The 21,301-nt window shown below is 40.5% G+C and overlaps 1 protein-coding gene across 2 annotated transcripts in view; it reads right to left on the bottom strand.

Annotated features, from left to right (window-relative positions):
* Positions 1–21,301, bottom strand: part of CDYL (chromodomain Y like) — a 207,985-nt gene that overhangs the window by 102,606 nt on the left and 84,078 nt on the right. The gene's annotated exons all lie outside the window — the stretch shown is intronic.

Below are 21,301 nucleotides of genomic sequence, written 5' to 3'. Positions count from 1 at the left end.
GGTGTGGAAAGGGTTCACTGAGGAAACATGGCCGGTACTGGAAGTATCCTTTAGAAGCACTCGCTTAAAATTAAAAGGTCAACAAAATGTAATGCTTCATTGGTAATAAACTAGTCCAGAATGGTCAGGTTATCTACCTTTAAATCCTGGTTTTAACTAATTTTATGCTAATATCTTTAAAGGAAAATGTTCATCTTTGAATTTGATGACCAATACGTCCCATATCAAATTCATGAATTCACACGACCTTTCCACGAAATGTTATTACTGTGACAAATTCTAATACCTTAACATCCTAAGTGTAAATGGAAAGTCTTCTATGACTCACATGATGAACAAAATATATTTCACATAATGCCCCCATATTATTGGAGAAGTACTTAGAATTTGTTATCTCCCCAGTTAACTGCTTCCCCAATGGTAGCATGTACCTCGGTACCTTGTAAATAGAGGTCTACAGGCATAAAGCTCCTTAACTATGGACACAAAGGTCTAAGCCCATCAATTATCAAGAAAATCAATAAATTTCTGGCAAAGTTAAAGGTTAGGTCAGATGACATAATAGTGTATATAGTTCCAAAAGAACAGAGGCTAATTGAGTACAACTGTAGACATGTTCGGAGAATGGCGAATATTTTACCCCATCATTTCCCCTACACAAAAGAAAACAAAACCCAAACTCTCCAATATCTCTATCTGGGACATAGAGAATTAGAGCCCTTAACTACAGAAAAGCATAAAATTAAATACGCATTATTACTTCCATTCAAAAAGGATTAAGGGTAAAGAGGGCCTTGCTGCAGCAGATGGCAGACTTCATGCTAACACATTTCCAGAGTTGTAAGTAATGTGAGATCTGCATATTCAAGCTTTGAAAGTGATTCCCACGCCCCCTCCTTTGCTTGTGAAGAGTTAACTATATGGGCAGAAGCATTTCAATTTAGGTAAAAGACATGCTTTTGGAAAATTCTATGCAAATCAATTTCATGGCAGAAGTAATTTAATAAAAGTTTTAAATACAAGGGGGAAATAAATTATCTCATAAGACAAAGCTGTGTTTAATATTTATTTTCTTTCTAAATCAATTTCCACTCCAGAAACAAAGTACAGTAACCCAGAGCACCCTTTTTCCTTTCTTCCATTTCCTTAAAACAAGCAGGGTCTGGTGAAGCAGCACGAGTGTCTTTCCCTTCCTTTCCTTGTTTCATTGGTTCCTCCCCTCCAGGGTGGATACCCCTGGAACCTTCCTTCACTTACCACGCCACACACACACACATACAGACACACCAGTTCCCCACCATAGCTGCTGAGCTGTTCCCTGTTGTACCCGCTCAGGACCCCTAGAGATGGTATTTATACAACAGGGAGCAACTCAGGAGCTGTAGTGGGTGCATGTGCTGTGTTTTCTGTATACTTAGCGGCCAGACTTCCTTTAGACACTGAAAAAAGGTAGTAACGGGAGACACATTAGATCAGGGGTTGGCAAACTTTATGTGAAGGGCCAAATGGGCCATGGGTCTGCCAGCCACTCAACTCTGCCACTGCAGCACGAAAGCAGCCACAGACAACACGAAAATGAGGTAGCATTGAAAAGAAAACAAAAAACCAGTTATAGACACAAAGATTAAGATTTTGTAATTTTCATGTGTCATAAAATACTATACTTCTGATTTTTTTTCAACTACTGAAAACGTTAACATCATACTTCAAGTTGACCTGCAGGTACTAGTTTGCTAACCCCTCACCAGACTGTGAAGGAGCAGCAGGGCATTCGGCTGCAGACGTGCTGCCCTCCTAAATCTTGTGGGTTTGCAAGGCGACAAGACACACAGCTGACAAGGAGACAACAAACATGACTTTGAAGTGGCAGGTCTGTGAGAGTCACATGGGCACGAGACACAGGGTGGGAAGGTTGGTCCAACAACCACCACAGGCCTCTAACACCAACCTCAGACTAAACGTGGGATATCCCCATCCCCCATTGAAGGACATACGTCCTTCCTCAATTCCTGGTCTGAGTGGCTGAAATAATCTCCCACAAAAAGGCAGCAACATGGATTCAACATTTTTTTTTACTAGAATAATAAGCCTACAATTATTTCCAGAGCACTCTTAGAGTGGCGAGGGAGGAAAACCACAAGACAGACACATAAATCTTTCTTTGGGTTTTCAGTCCCTTTCCCTTGCATTCTCCCTCTCCCCACCAACATAACTGTTTCTGTAAAACAGTAGCAATGACTGTCCCTCTCAAAGTATATATGCAGGTATCCATTTCTAGTTACAGAATTTAAGTGCAAAGAATTTTATACAAAACAAACTCTTTGTAGAAGTATATGAAATTGCAGATTAAGTTCTACCAAAATTTTTAAAAACCAAGACAAAAGGAAGGAAGGAAAGGAGGGAGGAAGAGAGGAAGGCAGGAAAATCTCATTGGCATCACCTAGTAGGTACTATTTTGCAACATTACACACAATCACATGTAGGGTAAAATTCTGGCAAATCCAAATCAAAACAGCTTTCTTTGAGTACCAGTGACACAGTAAACAGATCAAAGTTCTTGTTAGGATTTCCTTCTAAAACTCAATCTAAAACACCAAAATGTGAAACAAGTAAAACCAGGCTTTCCTTAACATGACAAAGTCCTCCGATGGTTTGCAGAGCAGTGAAATTAATCAAAAAGGATCATTGCAAATACCTAGCCTACTTTACCTACCTCAGAGCACACTCCCAGCATATCTCTAGGCCCAGGAGGGTGATGAAATGGGCTACAGGGTTGCAGAAGACAGAAAGAAAAGGATGGAGAAAAGGTTCATTAACACATTAACAAAAATCCATGGAAAAACCCAAACTGGTTAAAGAGCTCAGTAAGAGAAGGAAGAAAGAGAAACTCTGCCATTGTTGCAGTTAAAACACCAAACAACCTGATAACCTTAGGGCAAGATGTGTAAATACATTGGCAGAAACGAAAAAAACCAAAGTTGGAACATAGTCACAGTAAAAAAAGTTTGTTACACTGTATCATTATCTAAATAACTGTGTCAGCAGCCATACTGGTTGCTAATGCTTGCTCTGATTCCTCTGGAACAGTGGGAGTAGGCTACCAGGATAACTTTGAAGCCACAAGCAAAGATGAAAGCTTTTCTCAGGTTTGGGTCTTACGCCAATGGCTGGATAATTTGGAACAACCAAACATCACTGTGGAAAAAAAGAGTAAGTAAAAACCCTGCTTATATAAAAAAAATTCTGGTGGACCTTGGGAAAGCAACAGCTCTTTAGATGAGAAAGATCCATTTTCACCAGCCATCCGAAAGTTGTGCTACCTGTTAAGAATGGGAAAAGGTGCCTTTACTAAGAACAGTTCTTAACCAAAAGGAAAACAGGCAGATAGTTCTATTGCAAGAAATAGAGGAGTAATAAAAACGTAACTATTTGATGGTACTGGAAATAAACCAAAAGCCTGAAACTGAGGAGACTGGACTTCGTAACAGGGAACCCAAATCGCTTCTGCACTCCCGTCTGCTGCTGGTGAAATTCATGCAGCAAGTGCAATCTTACGCCTTCAGGGTGTCAGAGGGCAGAGTCAGGAGATGACAGGGCAGCTATAACTGAGGAGGAGGTCCCAGACAGAAAGGCGCGGGATGGGGGCAGGCTCCGGGACTACACCTGGCTGTGGAAAGCAACAGCTGGTATAGTGGGGGCAATCCCCGACTCTGATGCTTCACTATGAAGCTTCACAGGACACAGCACACAGTGCCAGTCCTGGCTGTGACTTATTACAGTGGAAGGATACTACGCAAAACTAGCGAAAGGAGAAGAAAGCACACGGGGGGCCCTCCAGGGGAACCCGACTGTGAGCTGGCAAGTGTCCTCTCCCACTGGAGACACACAGGATGTGCTTCACTCCTTTAGCAAGCAGTTGTCACAACAGTGCAAAGTGCTGTCTACCTAGAAGCGCGTTAGAGACTCAGAGCCAGGATTTGTATGAGTTGCTGGTCACACAGGTACCTCCTGCCTAGCAGGTATCAAAATTCAGATTCTTGGAAGGAAAGCAGGTGTCCAGCACAAACCATACCAATGATCACTGTATCAAACTTCAAAAACCCAAGATAAGGAAAATGTACACCAACCCATGAGTAGAGGACCAGAGGAGAGGACGTTACATACAGGGCCACAGCGACGGAGACCAGTAGACAAGCCACCGAAGGAAAAACTATCCATTCAGATTTCTGTATCTAGAAAAACACACTGAAGAAGCAATGCTAGAGTTCCATTTCTGGGACAGCAATATAAGGAGCTCTGTAGACACATTCCCTAATCAAACAGCAAAGCTGGTGAAACTACTTTAAAAAACAAAAACTAAAGTCTCTGAAAATTGTCCTAAGGCCATAGGACAAATTAAGAAACATGTATTCAAGACAATCTACTAACACGCAATAAGAACACAGAAAGCTGGTGACGTCTGAGCCATGACCCGCTTCCTTCTTACCCCATTCTCCAGTTCAGTGACAAGAGCTCACTCTGGGTGGCAGAGCCAAGGATCTGAGCTCTCTCCCCTCTGCTCCCAATGAGGCTTAGTATCTCTCACCATCAGGAAAGGCAGGCCACCAGCACTACTTCTCTCCCACGCAAAGCAGAAGCGGCCAAACCCTGGGTGAGTATGACAGAGAGGTCAGAGCTCTTTCCTTCACCTGGCCCCTATTCCTAACGAGGCTGCGGGGGGTGGGGGGGGGGAGAGGGGGAGGAGGGCAACAATACTGGGGACTCAGGCTGCTCTCGCCTCAGGTCACTCATGGGACAGGTTCCACAGTGGGAGAGGCGAGCTGAGAAGACCACAGGCTACCTACCCCTTTACCTGGTACCCGAACTGGTGGTTCAGAGATTTTGCCTATGGGGAACAGTAATCCATAAGAAAAGAGATCTGTTCCTCACAATAACTGACTAGGTTTGAGATAGTATGGGGAAGTTTAAATCTAAGGATGTTCTTGAAAGTGAGAGAGCAACAAGCGAAACCACAGTTCACCTAGTTCTCCAGGGAGAACCAGGGAAAGAGACAGCTAAGAAAAGCCTTCCTGGGGAAAGAACAAATCTCAAAGACTGGCCTCAAAATCTACGCCTGCCTAAATTTCACCGGATCAAACTGCTGAGCAGTTTATGCACTAGGCAGAAACATAATTAGTGGAGTCTAATGGGTTAGGGGTAATACCAAACAAAGCCAGAAGCTTAGCGAGAACAGGGAAAGAGTCAGTTAAAGACAGCCCTACTCAAACCACCATCAGGCCAGGGCAATGTGCATTCACCCAAAGCTGGGCCCCGTAGGAGTCACACCAAAGGCTGTACCAAGTAGGGGAAACAGACCACTAAAATAGTCTAGCCAGAACACAAAACAAACAAAAACAAATCCTGGGGGTGTGGGGGAGAAGGTACCAGTATCCAGAGCTACTACAACATATATCCTAAAATGTCCAGTTTTTTTAAAAAAACTCACAGACACAGACAATAGTTTAGTGGTTACCAGAGGGTAGGGGGGTGGGGGGAGGGAGATGAGGGTAAGGGGGATCAAATATATGGTGATGGGAGGAGAACTGACTCTGGGTGATGAACACACAATGGGATTTATAGATGATGTAATACAGAATTGTACACCTGAAATCTATGTAATTTTACTAACAAATGTCACTCCAATAAATTTTTTAAAAAATTACAAGACATGAAAAGTAACGGGAACAAGTGACCCATACATAGGGGGTAAAACAGGCAACAGAAACTGCTTGTGAGAGGAAGCGCTACAAGGTATAATAAACAAAAGACTACCAACAGTACAGAAATAAAAAGAATCATAATACCATGAACAACTGTATGCCAATGATTTTGATAACTCAGATGAGTGAACAAATTCCAAGAAAGACAAACTACTGAACTTCATTCAAGAAAATCTGAACAGATCTACAATAAAAAGATTAAATATACAATCAGAAAACTTTCCACAAAGCAAAGCATAGGACCAGATGGTTTTATGACAAAATTTTAAAGAAAAATTAACACCAACTCTTTATAGACTCTTCCAATAATTAGAAGAGACAAACCATACCTCACAACTCATTCTATGAGACCAGTCATACCTTGGTACCAAAACTACAACGTAAGAAAAGAAAGCTAGAGATCATTATCTTTTATGAATACAGACACAGAAATCCTTAACAAAACACTAGCAAGTTGAACTCAGTAATATATAAAAATGACCATGACCAAGGATTTAGCCTAGAAATGCAAGGTTGGTTTAACATTCGAAAATCAATTACTGTAACACACTATATCAATAAAGGGGGGAAATCACATATCTCTATGGATGCAGAAAGACCACTTGAGAAAAATACAACACCTCTTCACAATTAAAACACTCAACACACTAGGAAGAGGGAACTATTCAACCTGAAAAAGAGCACCTACAAAACACCCACAGCTAACATCATACTCAGTGGTGAAAGATGGAATGCTCCCTCTCAGAAAGAAGACTCTCTCTACTTCTATGCAATGTTGTTAATAGAGTTATACCTGGGTAATTAAGGAAGAAATAAAAAGGGATCCAGATTAAAAATGAAGAAGTAAAATTACCTCTATCTGCAGATGATACAATCAATATAGAACCATGTTAAGGAGTCCAAAGAAACCATTAGAACTAACAAACGAGTTCGGTGAAGATCACAGGCCACAAAAATCAATATACAAAAATAAATTGTATACAGTAGTATACTGTATCAATGATGAAACTAAATATAAAATTAAGAAAACAGTTCCATTTATTATAGCATCAAAAAGAAAAAATACTTTTAACAAAAAGTATTTTTTGTAAAATACACTTTTAACAAAGAAATAAATTTAACAAAAGAGGTCCAAGACTTACACAGAAAGTCAACTACAAATCACTGAAAGAAATTAAAGACCTAATCAAAATGAAAAGGCATGGCATAATCATTGATCAGATATAACAGTGTTAATATGATATTTCCCAAACTGATCTAAAGATTCAATGTAATCTCTACTAAAATTCCAGGTGATTTCTTTGTAGACATTGGCATGCTAATCCTAAAATCCACAGGAACTGGAAGGGACTCAGAACATCCCTTTCAAAAGGAAGAACAATCTTAAAAAAGAATAGTTACAGGACTCACATTTTTGGATTTCAAAACTTACTATAAAGCTACAGCAATCAAAACACTGGGGAACTGGCATAAAGACAGACGTCCAGACCAACAGAACAGAAAGCCCAGAAGTAAGTGCTTGCACATAGGGTAAACTAATTTTTTACAAGGTGTCAAGACCATTCAATGGGGGAAAAAGGAGTTTTTTAAACAAACGATGCTGGAATTGGATATCCACATGCAAAAGAATCAAAATTCAACTAAAATGGATCAAAGATCTATATGTAAAAATTAAAACTATAAAACTCTCAGAATACCTAAGTAGATTAGGCAATGGTTTCTTAGATATGACACCAAACAAAAAAGTAACAAAAGAAAAATAAGTGGACATCAAAATTAACAACTTTTATGCTACAATGGTCACCACCTAGAAAATGATAAGACAACCCACAGAATGGGAAATTTTGCAAGTTATATCTGATAAGAGACTTGTATTGAGAATACAAAAAGGCTTATAACAGTAATAAAAAGGCAATACAGTTTAATCATGGCAAATGATTTGAAGAGCTATTGTTCTAAAGAAGATATACAAAAGGCCAATAAGAACATGAAAAGGCTGTTCGCCCCGAGGGAAATTCATATCACCACCACCATGGGACACCTGGTTACCCAGTAGGATGGCTGCAATAAAGTAGACGGTAAGTGTTGGCAAGTATGTGGAGGAACTGGAACCCTCCCACGAGTAGGCTGCTTGTGGGGATGTAAAATGGTACAGCCACTTGGGAAACAGTCAGGCAGACCCTTCAACAGTTACATATAGCTGCCATACGACCCAACAATTTCCCTTTTAGGTATTTACTCAAGAGAAAGGAAACTTCTGTCTCCACCAAAACTTGTATGTAAATGTTTATAGCAGCATTATTCACAATAGTCAAAAGGTAGAAACAACCCAAATGTCCATAAACTGATAGGTTAACAAAACATTCTACGTCCACATGAGGGAGCATTATTCAGGTACGAAAATCATTGAATTCCTGACACCTACAACAACATAGATGAACCAAGAAAATAAAACACCACGCTAAGTGAAAGCCGGTCATAAAAACCATGATTCCATTTCTAGGAAATGTCCAGAGTAGGCCATTTTAGAGACTGAAAGTAAATCAGTGCTTACTTAGGGCTGTGATGGAGGGGAGGAAGAAGAGGGAAGGAAAGGCAAATGGAGGTGGGGGGCATAAGCAAGTGATACCTAATGGATAGGGGTTTCTTTTTGAGGTGATGACAACGTTCTAAAATTGACTGTGGTGATGGCTGCAACACTATAAACACACAGCCACTGAATTGTACAATTTAAATGGGTTAACTGTTGGGTATATGAATTAATCTCATAAAAGCTATTTAAAGAAAGGCAGAGATAAGCATTTTCAGAGGAACAAGAGCTGGAAGAATTTTTTTTGCAACAAACCTTCAAGAACCAAGAAGGGTCTGAAACTTTACCTATTTGCAAAAGTTAGCTTTCAACATTTTCATGGATACTGGTAAAACACAAGACTCCTCATCAGAGAAATAATACTTTATTACTCGCTGCAGTAGCAACTGTCATAGTATCAGCATTTCCTTGGGCCAATGAGCCCCAATTTCTGTAGGGCCACAACAGCTCCTGCAGTGGTTTGCATTACAGGAGAACCACAGTCAGCGTGCCGAACCAAATCTCTGCAATGGTCAGTTGGCATGCCTGTCCTATCTCTACTATACAAAGCTGGAAGCGAACCGATCCAAAGGTCTGAAGACACGATCTTTGTTGCCAGGACTGTTTGCTGCCCCAACATTATTGAAAAGATGGTGCAGAACAAATGCAGCCAAGAGTCTCTGCTCCCAAGACATAAAAAAATCCTTCGAGAATTGTCTCCCAACAACATCCGCCCTGTTTCTACAGTCTTGGTTTCTGGAAAATTCCCGAGTACACCACTTCATCAGCCACTCTGATCAATCTGACCAATAGCGAGATGGCCAAATCCATTAACTTTGTCTCATATAACATTTAACCAAACCTGCTATCAGCAGGACTCCGAGCACTAGGTTAAGCCACTCTGCATCCTGTCCTTCACCACGCCTCCCAGAGTCCTGGACCAGCTGGCTGAACAAATCCCATAAACCATCTCCGTCTACCTCAGAAAGCCAAATGGCTTTCAACCTTAAGTCTCTGAATTGACTTTTCCTTACTCTGGGGCAGGTACAAAAGGATACATTAGTAACTGTGTGAACCGTAAATACAGAGCTGAGGCTACAGAGCTGAGGCGTTTTTATTGCTCACTTCAGAGAATGTCGGGGACAAACTTCCTACCACCTCTTTCCTATGGCTCTCATTGTAGGGCCTACAGGATGTATACACACAGTAAATCGATTATCCCTGCGGGAACTTGCCCAAAGAAATCGAGATCTGCCTCATTTCGGAGAGCTCTCCACAGTCTTACGAGGGCTATGGCTGTTCTTCCTTAAACACTTCAATGACCACTCCCTTAAGGTGCAAGCCACCACGTGTGTGGAAGGAAAACACGCCAGCATCCAGCTCTCGTACAAGGACAGTCCCTATGGTGCACATGCCGGTCCAGGAAAGTGTTGCTGACCATTCCGGGGACTGCCCTAAGTGGGTCCTTTATCAGGGGGGCACAGCTGACAGTGCCTCAACACAGCTTTCCAGCTACAGCTCAGTTCAAAGAACATTCTGGTGCTTGTTTTTGGAGGGACCTCCTCAAAGCAGTGAGTGCAGCTGACCATCCAGGTGGCATTCATCCACACCATGGCTATGAGAACGGGGACAGGCAGACACCTGGAGTGTCACCAGGTGTGTCATGTGGCGGACGCTGGGGCCATCCTACACTGCCCCTGACACACGTCTCAGCATGCTTAGGAGGAATGCTCCAAAACTGGCAGACTGCCGGCCAGGAATAACATGCAAAGCTCCAGTTAAGACCCTTGCAAAACTTTGGGAGAACTACACCATGGCTTCTTCTTGATGGAGGAAGCTAGGAGCGGCCCTGAAAGATGAGGACCTTAATGTGCCTCCCTTCCCAGCACCCCCCGAGGTGCAATGCTCCCTACCAGGTGCCAACACTGGCGCCCTCCCTCCACCACCACACAACTGGTGTCCCCAGGACAGTGGCTACTGTCACCTGGTTACCAATCATCCCCTACCCCAGCGAAAGCTGAGTGGATACATCTGATTCCAGCTTCACTGAACCAGGACCCGGCATTTGGGGGATCTCTGTGAACCAAGGGTCCCACTCTGAGCCAGTGGCCGTGATTAGGGTGAAGGAATGGGGGAGACAGATTCCTCCTACTTTTCACAAAAAGCCAAGATGCCGGGGGGGGGGGGGGGGGAGGGGGCGGTCAGCCACCTAGCTCTTCAACATGGCATTTCCACTGAACCACCAGGGCTTGATGGGTCCTCCCCATTGTGTTTGTCACTGATTCAAAACTGACCACTCAAAAATGGGAGTTTTAGGCTCGAGAGCCCCAAGACCTCCATGGGACAGGACCCGTTTTGACAAGAGCCAGGCAGACGGTAAACGCAAGCCAGTCACAGCCCCTTTTCAAAGCCAAGACAGCCAGAGGCTGCGGCACAGCTTCCAACACAAGCTGCTCGATTTGGCCTCAAAGAACGCTGATACCATGCTTCCCGTAAAGTAAGACCAGGTCTTATATTAAGTTTTGCTCCGAAAGACACATTAGGGCTTATGTTCAGGGGATGTCATCCTGAAAAACCATGCTCGGGCTATTTTCCGGTGAGGTCTTCTTTTCAGGGAAACACAGTATGTGAGTCAGCCTGTACGAAAGACCAAGCAGAATAATGCGCCCAAGTACTGCACGGACTGTCTCCAACGGCCAGACTCCAACAAGAGGCTGGGCCTCCTTTGCCGTGAGGTGGCCCGTGACAGAAGACTGTCGAATACATAGGGTTGTGGGTCCCGAGGCTGCCCATACAGTCGGAACAACCCTGACAGGGCAGGGGGCCTCCCAGTGCTGCTGGGATGACACTGCAGTCAGGGCTTTGGGGACGGAGCTTCTGACGTGCCCACCAACAGGACCTCACCTACAGAGCGACAGCTATGACGTCACGCGTAGGGGCACTCACTCTGAAACCTCACCCAGCCACTACTGGCAAACGGCAGGGGACCCTATATCCAAGTACTACCACGGGAGTACATACTATAATCGAAACACAGCTCTTCCCAATTGAGAGAAGTCTCCTGAAACTTAGGGGACAAGGATGTCCAAACACGTAACACATCAATTCCGACTATACATTCAGATGTATACCAACGACATTACACTGAATTGTCCCAATGGGCTCTATCCACAAGTCACGTTAATTTCTTTCCCGTTGCAGGAAGCTTGGCCAAACCCCATAAGCTGAATTCAGATGCACCTGCTCCCACAAGACTGGGTAGTGTGGTGACTTGGGTGGCTGCATCCAACACAGCCAAAAATTGTTTGAGCTCCTCCCCTCTCCAAAGTTCCCTAGAATACCTGGACAGGTGGGTATGAGTCCCCTTTGGTGACAGAGAGAGCTCAGCCTGACCCCTAAACATTTTTTTGTAAAGCAGAAGGAGTCAGAGTAGAGGTGGAGAAAGGGTCAGGACCAGACAGGAGAAATGGTGCCACACCAGTAAACAAGCACATGCACCTTCCATTCGAGGGGCATTGCGCCTACTCACAGCTCAACCCAACTTGCATGTTTCCAGTCCATCTGAAGGCAGCCTTGTATCAGGTGACAAGGTCATTACTTACATCACCGATTTCAGCTGTCTCGGCCACACTGTTTCCCAGATGGGGTCATAGAGTTTGCCCATTTTGGCTGATGCGGGCTGGATTTGCTCAGCAGCAACTTTAAGGCGTACAACTTAATTGTGGGCATTTGCGACTCCACTGTCATGACAAAAATCTTACGTGGTATTAACAAACGGGTCAAGGGAGAATTTTCCCGGCAGTGAGGTTCATTGAAAGAACTGATCTCAAATTTACTTGGGTTTCTCATTCTCTAGTGGGTCACGGCTCATCAGCACTGGAAATCTGACCTGGGGCAGTAAGAGCCCGAATACTAGTCAATGTCTCGTCAATGTTTTCCCACAGGTGTTTGTCCATCTCAGGAAATCTCCCTGAGAGGGTTAAGCCCCCTGCCCCATGGCAGCCAAGACACATCACAAAGAACACTTAGGCTTTTACTGTCATCTTCCAACGGACTTAAGGTTGGCATGGCAGGTAGTGTTGGAGAAAGAAAGTTCATAAGGCTCCCCCAGCTGTTACCCATTCTCCTTTAACGGGTCCCAACTCCTCACTTCCCAAGAGAGCTGCCCAAGTCCTAACAAGCTGCCTGCTTTCTGCCCATAGGGCTTGTGACTCTCGCTTCTTTAATTGTTTTGAGAAGGGTCAGAACCATCTGCCCACCAAACTGATGTGGATGTCCAAGAGCTGGCAATAAAGGGCAGTGTCTGACAGCTGTATTCAAACATGACCACACGGCGATCAGTTAGTCTGCAATCATCTCCCAGTTCCTCATTACCGCAATAAAGCAGAGGACATTCATTGTCAGGTGGATGATTTGGTCAACACGTCACACTACTGATCTCCATGGATTTTCCTCAAATCTCATCAATTGGCACATGAGGTTATCTTCCTCCACTTTGAGAAAACCATACCCATCATCATCATCAAAAACTGTCAAGAACTGTGATGGGTCTGTGAGTATACCCTATCTGCAAGCTACCAAGTGAGCATGCCATCATTTATTTCATAAATCTCTGGCCTTCTGAGTCATTGACAGGACTCGTTATTCAGAGCAGTTACAGCATCCAGAGTACCAGCATTTTCTTGCTCTAGTTCTCTGAGACCCAGCTCCCAGAGGATGACACAAAGAGTGCCAGGTGAGACTATGCATGCAATAGGTTACCTTACAGGAGAGGTAAGCTCAGGAAGCTGATTGTTTTATGAGGAGTGAGCATGCCTGCCTCATCCTCTAGTGGGAGAAACTATGGTGTCTTCTACACAAACATCCTTAAAAAGATGTTCACAGCACAGGGTGGGGAACTTGAATGAAGGGGGTCAGAATGAATCAACTCCCAGTTATAAGATTAACAAGTACAGGGAAGTGATGGACACATGATGGCTACAGTGACCACGGCTGTATGGCTTATCTGAAAGTCCCTAAGAGTAGATCCTAAAAGTTCCCATCACAAGGAAAAAACATTTTTTCTCTTTCTCTCTTGCTACGTTTTTCTTTTTGCATCTATATGAAATGAAGGATGTTAACTAAACTTACTGTAATAATCATTTTGCAATATATGTCATTATACTGTAAAACTTAAATTTATACATTATATGTCAATTATGTCTCAAAAAAAAAAAACAGAAAGAAAAAAGATGTTACTAAATTAAAAAATAAATTTTCCTAAATGTATCCTATAGATGCAATACAATCCCAATAAGCCCAGCAAACTTTTATATGGAAACTGCCATGATGATTTTAATATGTACATGGAAATGCAACGAACCTGAAAAACAGCCAAAAGCAATCTTGAAAAAGACCTGGAAGACTCATATAGCCTTACGTGATGACCTACTACCAAGTACTGTGTTATTTATAAAGGATCTGTAGAGATCAATGGAACAAGCAAAAGAGATGAGCCCAATTGACTCTCATTTATATGGCGACATGATTTACTTTACTTATTTATTTATTATGACATAGGCTTCCAAAACAATCTTTTTGGTTGAATCTTTCTAATAAATGCTACTGGGATACTGGGCATCCACGTTAAAAAAAAAAAATGAACCAGAACACTTATACACAGAAATTAATACGAGATTATAGGCCTAACTATGAAAGTCAAAACTATGAAGCTTTTAGAGCAAAATATAGCACATCATCTCTGTCACGTGGGGGTTGGCAAGGGTTCGTTTGGTCACAAGAAAAATAACCATGAAAGAAAGAAAACTGTTCAACCAGACGTCGTCAAAATACAATGCTGAGAAAATGTGTAAACAAACCATAGATTAGAATATAACATCCATAACAAGTATGTCCAAGTACTGGTCCTTAGACTAATAAAGAATTCAATAACGAAAAGACAAATATAATTAAAAAGTGGACAAAAGATTGGAGCATACATTCCCAAAAGAAGATAAATGAATGGCCAGTAAACTCACTAAAAAACAATCATTTATGAGGCAAATTCAATTTAAAACTACAATGACACACCACTACACATCCATTAGAAGGGCGAAAACACCAACAGCAAGCACGAGGGACACTGTTGGTAGAATTTTAAAATAGTACAGCCACTTTGGTAAAAAGTTTGACAGCATTTTATAAACCTAAACAAATACCAGCCCTACGACTCAGCATTTTCAATCCTAATTACTTACTCCAAAGGAATGAAAACATACCTCTACAAAAAGATTTGTATAAAGCTACTTAGCAGCTCTGTTCATAATGGGCCAAACCAAAAACAGCCCAAGTTTCCAACAAGTAACTGGATACACTGTGGTAAGTACATACAACACTACTCAACAACAAAAAGAAATTAACCAGTGATTCATGCAATAGCATGGCTCAGTCTCAAAAACATTGAGCTGACTGCAAAAACCTTAATCAAAAGAATATTTACTGTATGATTCCACTTAACTAAAAATTCTTGAACAAGCCCAAACCAACCAACCAACCAACCAAACAAAAACACCCTATTCTACAAAAACAAACAAACAAAAAATACAAAGGTTCGTAGGGAATTGATTAGGAAGGGGCATCAGTGAAATTTCTGGGGTGATAGCTTTTTAACTTAATAAGCTTTGGGGTTGAACAGAAGTACACCTTTGTTAAGCTCAGCAACTAGTGTAATATTTAGGAGCTGTGCATTGCACTTAGAAAATTTTACATCAAAAGAAAAAAGACAATAAACAAATGTGGACTAGTTAATGAAATACATGCTGAATGAACATTTTTAGGGGGAAGTGTACTGATGTTTGCCTTTACTTTCAAATGTGTCAACAAATAAGATGGAATGATAAATGGGGAGAGTGGGAAGAACAGTAAAATGTTCATGGGAGAATCTATATAGTGGGCACATGAATGTTAACTGTAGAACTCTTTCAACTTACATGTTTAAAATTTTTTTTAATTAATTTATTTTTTAAATTGGGGAATATTAGGGAAGAGTGTGTTTCTCCAGGGCCCATAAGTCCTTGTTCTTCAACCCAGCTGTGGAGGGTGCAGCTCAGCTCCAAGTCTAGTCACTGTTTACAATCTTAGCTGCAGGGGGCACAGCCCACCATCCCATATGGGAATTGAACCAGCAACCTTGTTGTTGAGAGATCACGCTCTAACCACCTGAGCCATCTGGGTGCCCCTCTGGAAGCTCAGCGACAGCTCGTTGTCTTCAACCTAGTTGAGAAGGGCACAGCTCACTGGCCCATGTGGGAATCGAATCGGCAACCCTGTTGTTCAGAGCTCGCATCGCCATCCAGCCGCCTCTAAAATTTTTTATAATTAAGAAATGCTGAGGAAAAGTCAATATTCATCCTCGATTTTTAAAACTCAAAAATAAAGGAGTCTGCAAAAACTACTAGGAAAAATAAGTGAATTCAAAGTTACGTGATTAAATTTTTAAAAGTCAAGTGAAAGACAAATTTTTTGAAAACCAGGTGAGTTTTTATACAGCAGTAGTAAACAATTAGAAGATGAAAAACCTTCGCTCTCCTTTTTATAGTATAATCAAAAGCAAAATGCTAGGAATAAATTTAATACAGTAAAAAAAGGTCTAAAACATCTACAGTGAAAATGACAAAACATGGCTGAGAGAAATTAACACCTACAAATTGAAAGATACTCCATATTTATAAATTGGCACATTGAATATTATTTAGTTGTCAATTTTTCCTACATTGATACACAGATGCAACAAAATCCCCATCAAAAATCCCCAAAGCTTTTAAAAAATAGAAATTGACAAATTAACTCTCAAATATTAACAGTTAAGAATCTAGAATAGTCAAAACAGTCTTGAAAGAGAAGCACAAAGTTGGTGGGTTTACATTACCTAAATTCAAGACTTAACTATAACGAAAATGAAAATGACAATAGTAAACACTGATGAGAATGTAAGACAATTAGAACTCTAATTGCTGGTGAGTGTCACAACCACTCTCAAAAATTATTTGGCAGTTCCCTAAACATACACCTACCACAGCAGTTATGCACCTACATATTTACCCAAGAGAAACAAGAACATATATCCACAAAAAGACCTGTATGACAACGTTCATTGTAGTTTTATCGTAACAGCCAGAAACTTAACCAGCCCAGGAACACAGCTACAGGAAAGTAGATAAAATGAAGTATATTCACAGAATGCACTGCTGCTCACAATAAGAAAGTACTACTACAGATTCACATGGATTAATCAAAGTGCCGAGCAAACAAAACATATTGCATGATTCCATTAGTATGAGGTCCCAGAAGAGGCTTAACCAACCTGTGGTGAGAGAAATCAGAACACTGGTTGTCTGTCTGGGGAAGGTGGTGGAGGGTGAGAATAGGGGAATGGGGGACGGGGTACAAGAAAACTGAAGTGGTGGAAATGTCCTATCTTTATCAAGGTACATTTGTCAAAACTTCTACTAACTGTATACTTAAGGTCTATGCATTTATTGTTCGTAAGTCATACCTCACTTAACAAACTTAACAGAAAAAAACAAAGGCAGCTCTTAGAAGAGCTGCTTCTGGCAGGTAATATCTAAAGTGCTGCTGGGCTTTCAGAGACCCGTATCATCCTCACAGACGGAGCTTCCTGCACTGTGCACAGCCAACTAGGAATAAATTTAATAAAAATGGGGCACAAGTTCCTGTGGCAAAAGGGGTGGGGAAAGCACTGCCAAGTCTAACGCCAAAAATGAGAGAGTGATAGGTTTCAACAGAAACATTGAAAAGATGTTACAGTATAGTTTTTAAAAAAGAATCACCATGAAACAAAACTGACAAGCTATGAAAAGTATGAATTAAGAGGCTATTATTAATCTTACTACATAAGAAGCTCTTTCAAATCAGTAAGGCCAGCACTACGACAGAGTAGCCTGAACTGTAATTCATAAGAGAAAATAAAAACCTCAACAAACCTATCAATAATGTTTAACTTCACCAAAATGAGATGTCATTTTGTCTGTAAGGACTTTGAGGGTGTGATGAAACGACTTTAACTGGTGAAGGTGTGTGAGCTGTGTTATTTTTAGGGAGAGCAATTTAACAATAAACATCGTAAGGGTTTAAAATAATCTTATCCTACATTTAAGAATTTAGCGAGGCATAAACTCTAGGAAATAACTGAACAAATGCTCAAAGATGCTCATGGGGCCAAAGAGAAGAGCAGATGAGGGGAAATCCATGTGGCTGCAGCATGTGTGACTGCACCCAAGAATGTACCTACTCAGCCGCTTGCTTCTAACCAGGCTCTCACGGCCTTTCATCGTAAGATATTGTGGGGACAGATTCCCAGAGAGCAGTTTCTAGGCTCTCATCCTCCCGTGGGGAGGTGCTGGCTCGGGTAGTGATTGACCATCGGCTGTGATTGGTTGGCCATCGGCTGTAACCGGTTGGCCAATTGGCTACTGATGTAACTGCAGGGCTGCATTGATTGGTTGGTTGGCAGGCAGAGAAGTGAATGGCAGACTGTGGATCGTGTGGCTACTACTGCGTGTGTCTCGCCTGGCCGCCAGAGAGACTATAGTGGTGTGACTCGCCTATCTATGGCTCCATGGGTGTTCCTTTTTGGCCTAGCCATATCCTGCGTTCTTATGTGTGGAGAGGGACCAGAGGCCACACAGGCCACTACGCACGACAGATATATAACCATAGGTACACTGAATTTCAGTTTTGAATTCCTTCAATAACTATTAATATTAATAGACAAAAAGGGAAAAAGCCACAGTAATACAATAGACAGATCATCCAGACAGAAAATTAGTAAGAAAATAATGGCCTTAAATGTCAAATTAGATGAGAGTGACTTAATACATTTATAGAATGTTGCATCCAAAAACTGCATAATTTTTCAATTGCACACAGAACATTCTCCAGGATAGATCACATATTAGGCCACAAAACAAGCCTCAATAAATTCAAGAAAATTGGAATCATATTAGCGTCTTTTCCAAATGCAATGGTATAAACCTAGTGTCAACCACAGGAAGAAAACTAGAAAACACACAAACACATGGAAACTAAATAACATGCTCCTAAGCAATCAATAGATCAAACAGGAAATCAAAAACTATTTTGGAACAAATGAAAATGAAAACAACTCTTCAAAATTTATGGGATGCAGGAAAAGGAGTTCGAGAAGGGAAGTTTGTATCTATACAATCCTATCTCAAGAAACAAGAAAATTCCCAAACAATCTCACTCTACAACTAAAGGAATGAGAAAAGGAAGAAACAAGTCCATGTAAACAGAAGGATGGAAATAGCTAAGATTAGAGTTGGAATAAACAAAATAGAAATTTAAGAAACAATAGAAAAAAAAAATCAATGAAACTAAGAGCTGGTTCATTAAAAAGATGAAACAAAATTCAGAAAACTTTGGCCAAACTCATCAAGAGAAAAGAAGACGCAAATAAATAAAACCATAAATTAAAGAAAAGTTAAAGCCAACACCATAGAAATACTAAGAATCATTAGAGTACTATAAGTAATTAAATGCCAATAAATTGTACAATCTAGAAGAACTGGACAAATTTCTACAAGTATATAACTTTCCAAGACTGAACCAGGAATACAAAATCTAAACTGACCAATTACTAGTAATGAAATTGAAGCAGTAATCAAAAAACTCTCAACAAATAAAAGACATCTTCACAAGTGTATTCTACCAAACACTAAAGAATTAATACCTATGTTTCTTAAATGATTTCAAAATATCGAAGATGAAGGAACACTTCCAACTCATTCTATGAAGGCAGCACTATCCTGATACAAAAACCAAACAAAAACATTAGAGAAAAAGGAAATTACTGGCCAGTATACTCAATGAATATAGATGCAAATATTCTCAACATAATATTAGCAAACTGAATTCAACAATACATTAAAAGTATTATAGACCATAACCAGGTGGGCTTTGTCTCAGGGATGCAAGGATGGTTCAACACCCGTACTGCAATCAATATGACATATCAACAAAATAAAGCACAAAAACCGTATGATTATCTCAATAGATGCAGAAAAAGCATTTGAAAAATTCAACACCCTTTTACGATAAAAACTCTCAGCAGAATAGGTCTCAAAAGAATGTATCTCAACCTAAGTGCTATATATGTAACTCATACAACTTAACAACCAAACCAAACCAAACCAAACCAAACCACCTAACAAACAATCCAGTTGAAAAATTGGCAGAGGACCCAAGTAGACATTTCTCCAAAGAGGACATACAGATGGCCACAGACATGAAAAGATGTTCAACATCACTAATCATCAGAGAAATGCAAATCAAAACACCAAGGAGATTTCACCTCGCACCTTTCCGAACAGCTATCATCAACAAAACAAAGAACACGTGTTGACGAGGATGTGGAGAATGGAAACTGTGGGTGGGATTGTAAATTGGTGCAGCCACTATGGAAAACAGTCTGGAGATTCCTCAAAAAATTAAAAATAGAGCTGCCATATGACCCAGCAACTCCACTTCTGGGTATTTACCCAAAGAAAACAAAAGCATTAATTTGAAAAGATGGATGCGCCCCTATATTCATAGCAGCATTACTATGTAGTAATAGCCAAGATATGGGAGCAACCCAGATGCCCATCAATAGATGAATGGGTAAGAGGATGTGGTGCATGCGAGTGTGTGTGATTGAGCAAAAAAACAGAATGAAATCTTGCCATTTGCGACATGGATGGACCTAGAGGATATTATGCTACGTAAAATATTATAGTCAGACAAATACCATATGATTTCACTTATGTATGGAATCTAAAAAAAAAAATAAAATAAAACAAACAGATACAGAGAACAAGCTGATGGTTACCAAAAGGGAGAAAGGTAAGGGATGAGAATTTTAAAAATAAATAATAAATAAAATTGAATTATATAAAAACAATGACAACTAAAACTAGCCTTATTAAATGTAAGTGTGCTAAACCAACACAGTATAAAAAAGAATGGTTAATATAATTCTGTATTAATACATTCATCAACATGTCCTTGAAGCAGGTTGGTAGAATTAAGGTATAGGAACTTTCAATGGCCATGTTTTCCAAAAAGCTCAATGGTTAACTTTCTAACCAAAAACAAGGGAGAAATGCTATGATTTAGACTATAAGTTACTGTGAATTTCTATCCATTCCAAGAAAACTGCACTGAACAGCACTATCATTACCCTCATTTTCCCTCCTCCCAAACCAACTCTAGACACCTGGACGATGAGATGCCTTTCAGTATTGTCCATAAGACGTTATATGGAGATTATGTATGTTGTTACCCTCCCCCTTCCCAGTATGAGACCAAGAATTCTATATGCATACAGATTAAATGGATCCCTTTTGCCAAAAGTTTAACATTTATCATATCTATCCAAATTTTCTTATATGACTTGTACAAGTAAAAATGTATTAAAATTTTTTAAAGGTTAGGCCATTTAGAAATTTTGTAAGTCACATCTCTGATGTTTTGTTCTAAATAAGAGTAGGATGGTATCTGGTACAAATGAAACCACTTGCTTCTTGCATACTTGACAAATACAAAGTGAATCAAATCTATACATGTATTGTATAAACAAGGGTGAATCAGAACTTCTACTGCACAGCTGCTCAACTGAAAGACTATAAAAACATAGTTCATAACAACTGTATTATTCTTCAAATACCTCAAAATAGAATACAGCACTTGTTATTTTTCATTGACAACACAAACCAAAAATGCTCAATAGAGAGCTTGAGGAAATAATAAAGAAATTCCTGTTTTGAATCAGAATGCTTGCTACTATGCTTTACTGTCTAGCTTCATTAAATGGATACAAAGATAAAACTGTCCAGGAACTGAAAATAGATAAACTAGGATTTCTGAGGTTGGAAATGTTCTATCTAGTTCTATTTTCATAATAAAACAGCAAAGC

This window comes from Rhinolophus hipposideros (assembly GCF_964194185.1).
Source record: "Rhinolophus hipposideros genome assembly, chromosome: 8".
Lineage (NCBI taxonomy): Eukaryota > Metazoa > Chordata > Mammalia > Chiroptera > Rhinolophidae > Rhinolophus > Rhinolophus hipposideros.
Note: the sequence above shows the minus strand (reverse complement) of the source record. Positions and strands in the feature narration are given on the sequence as shown.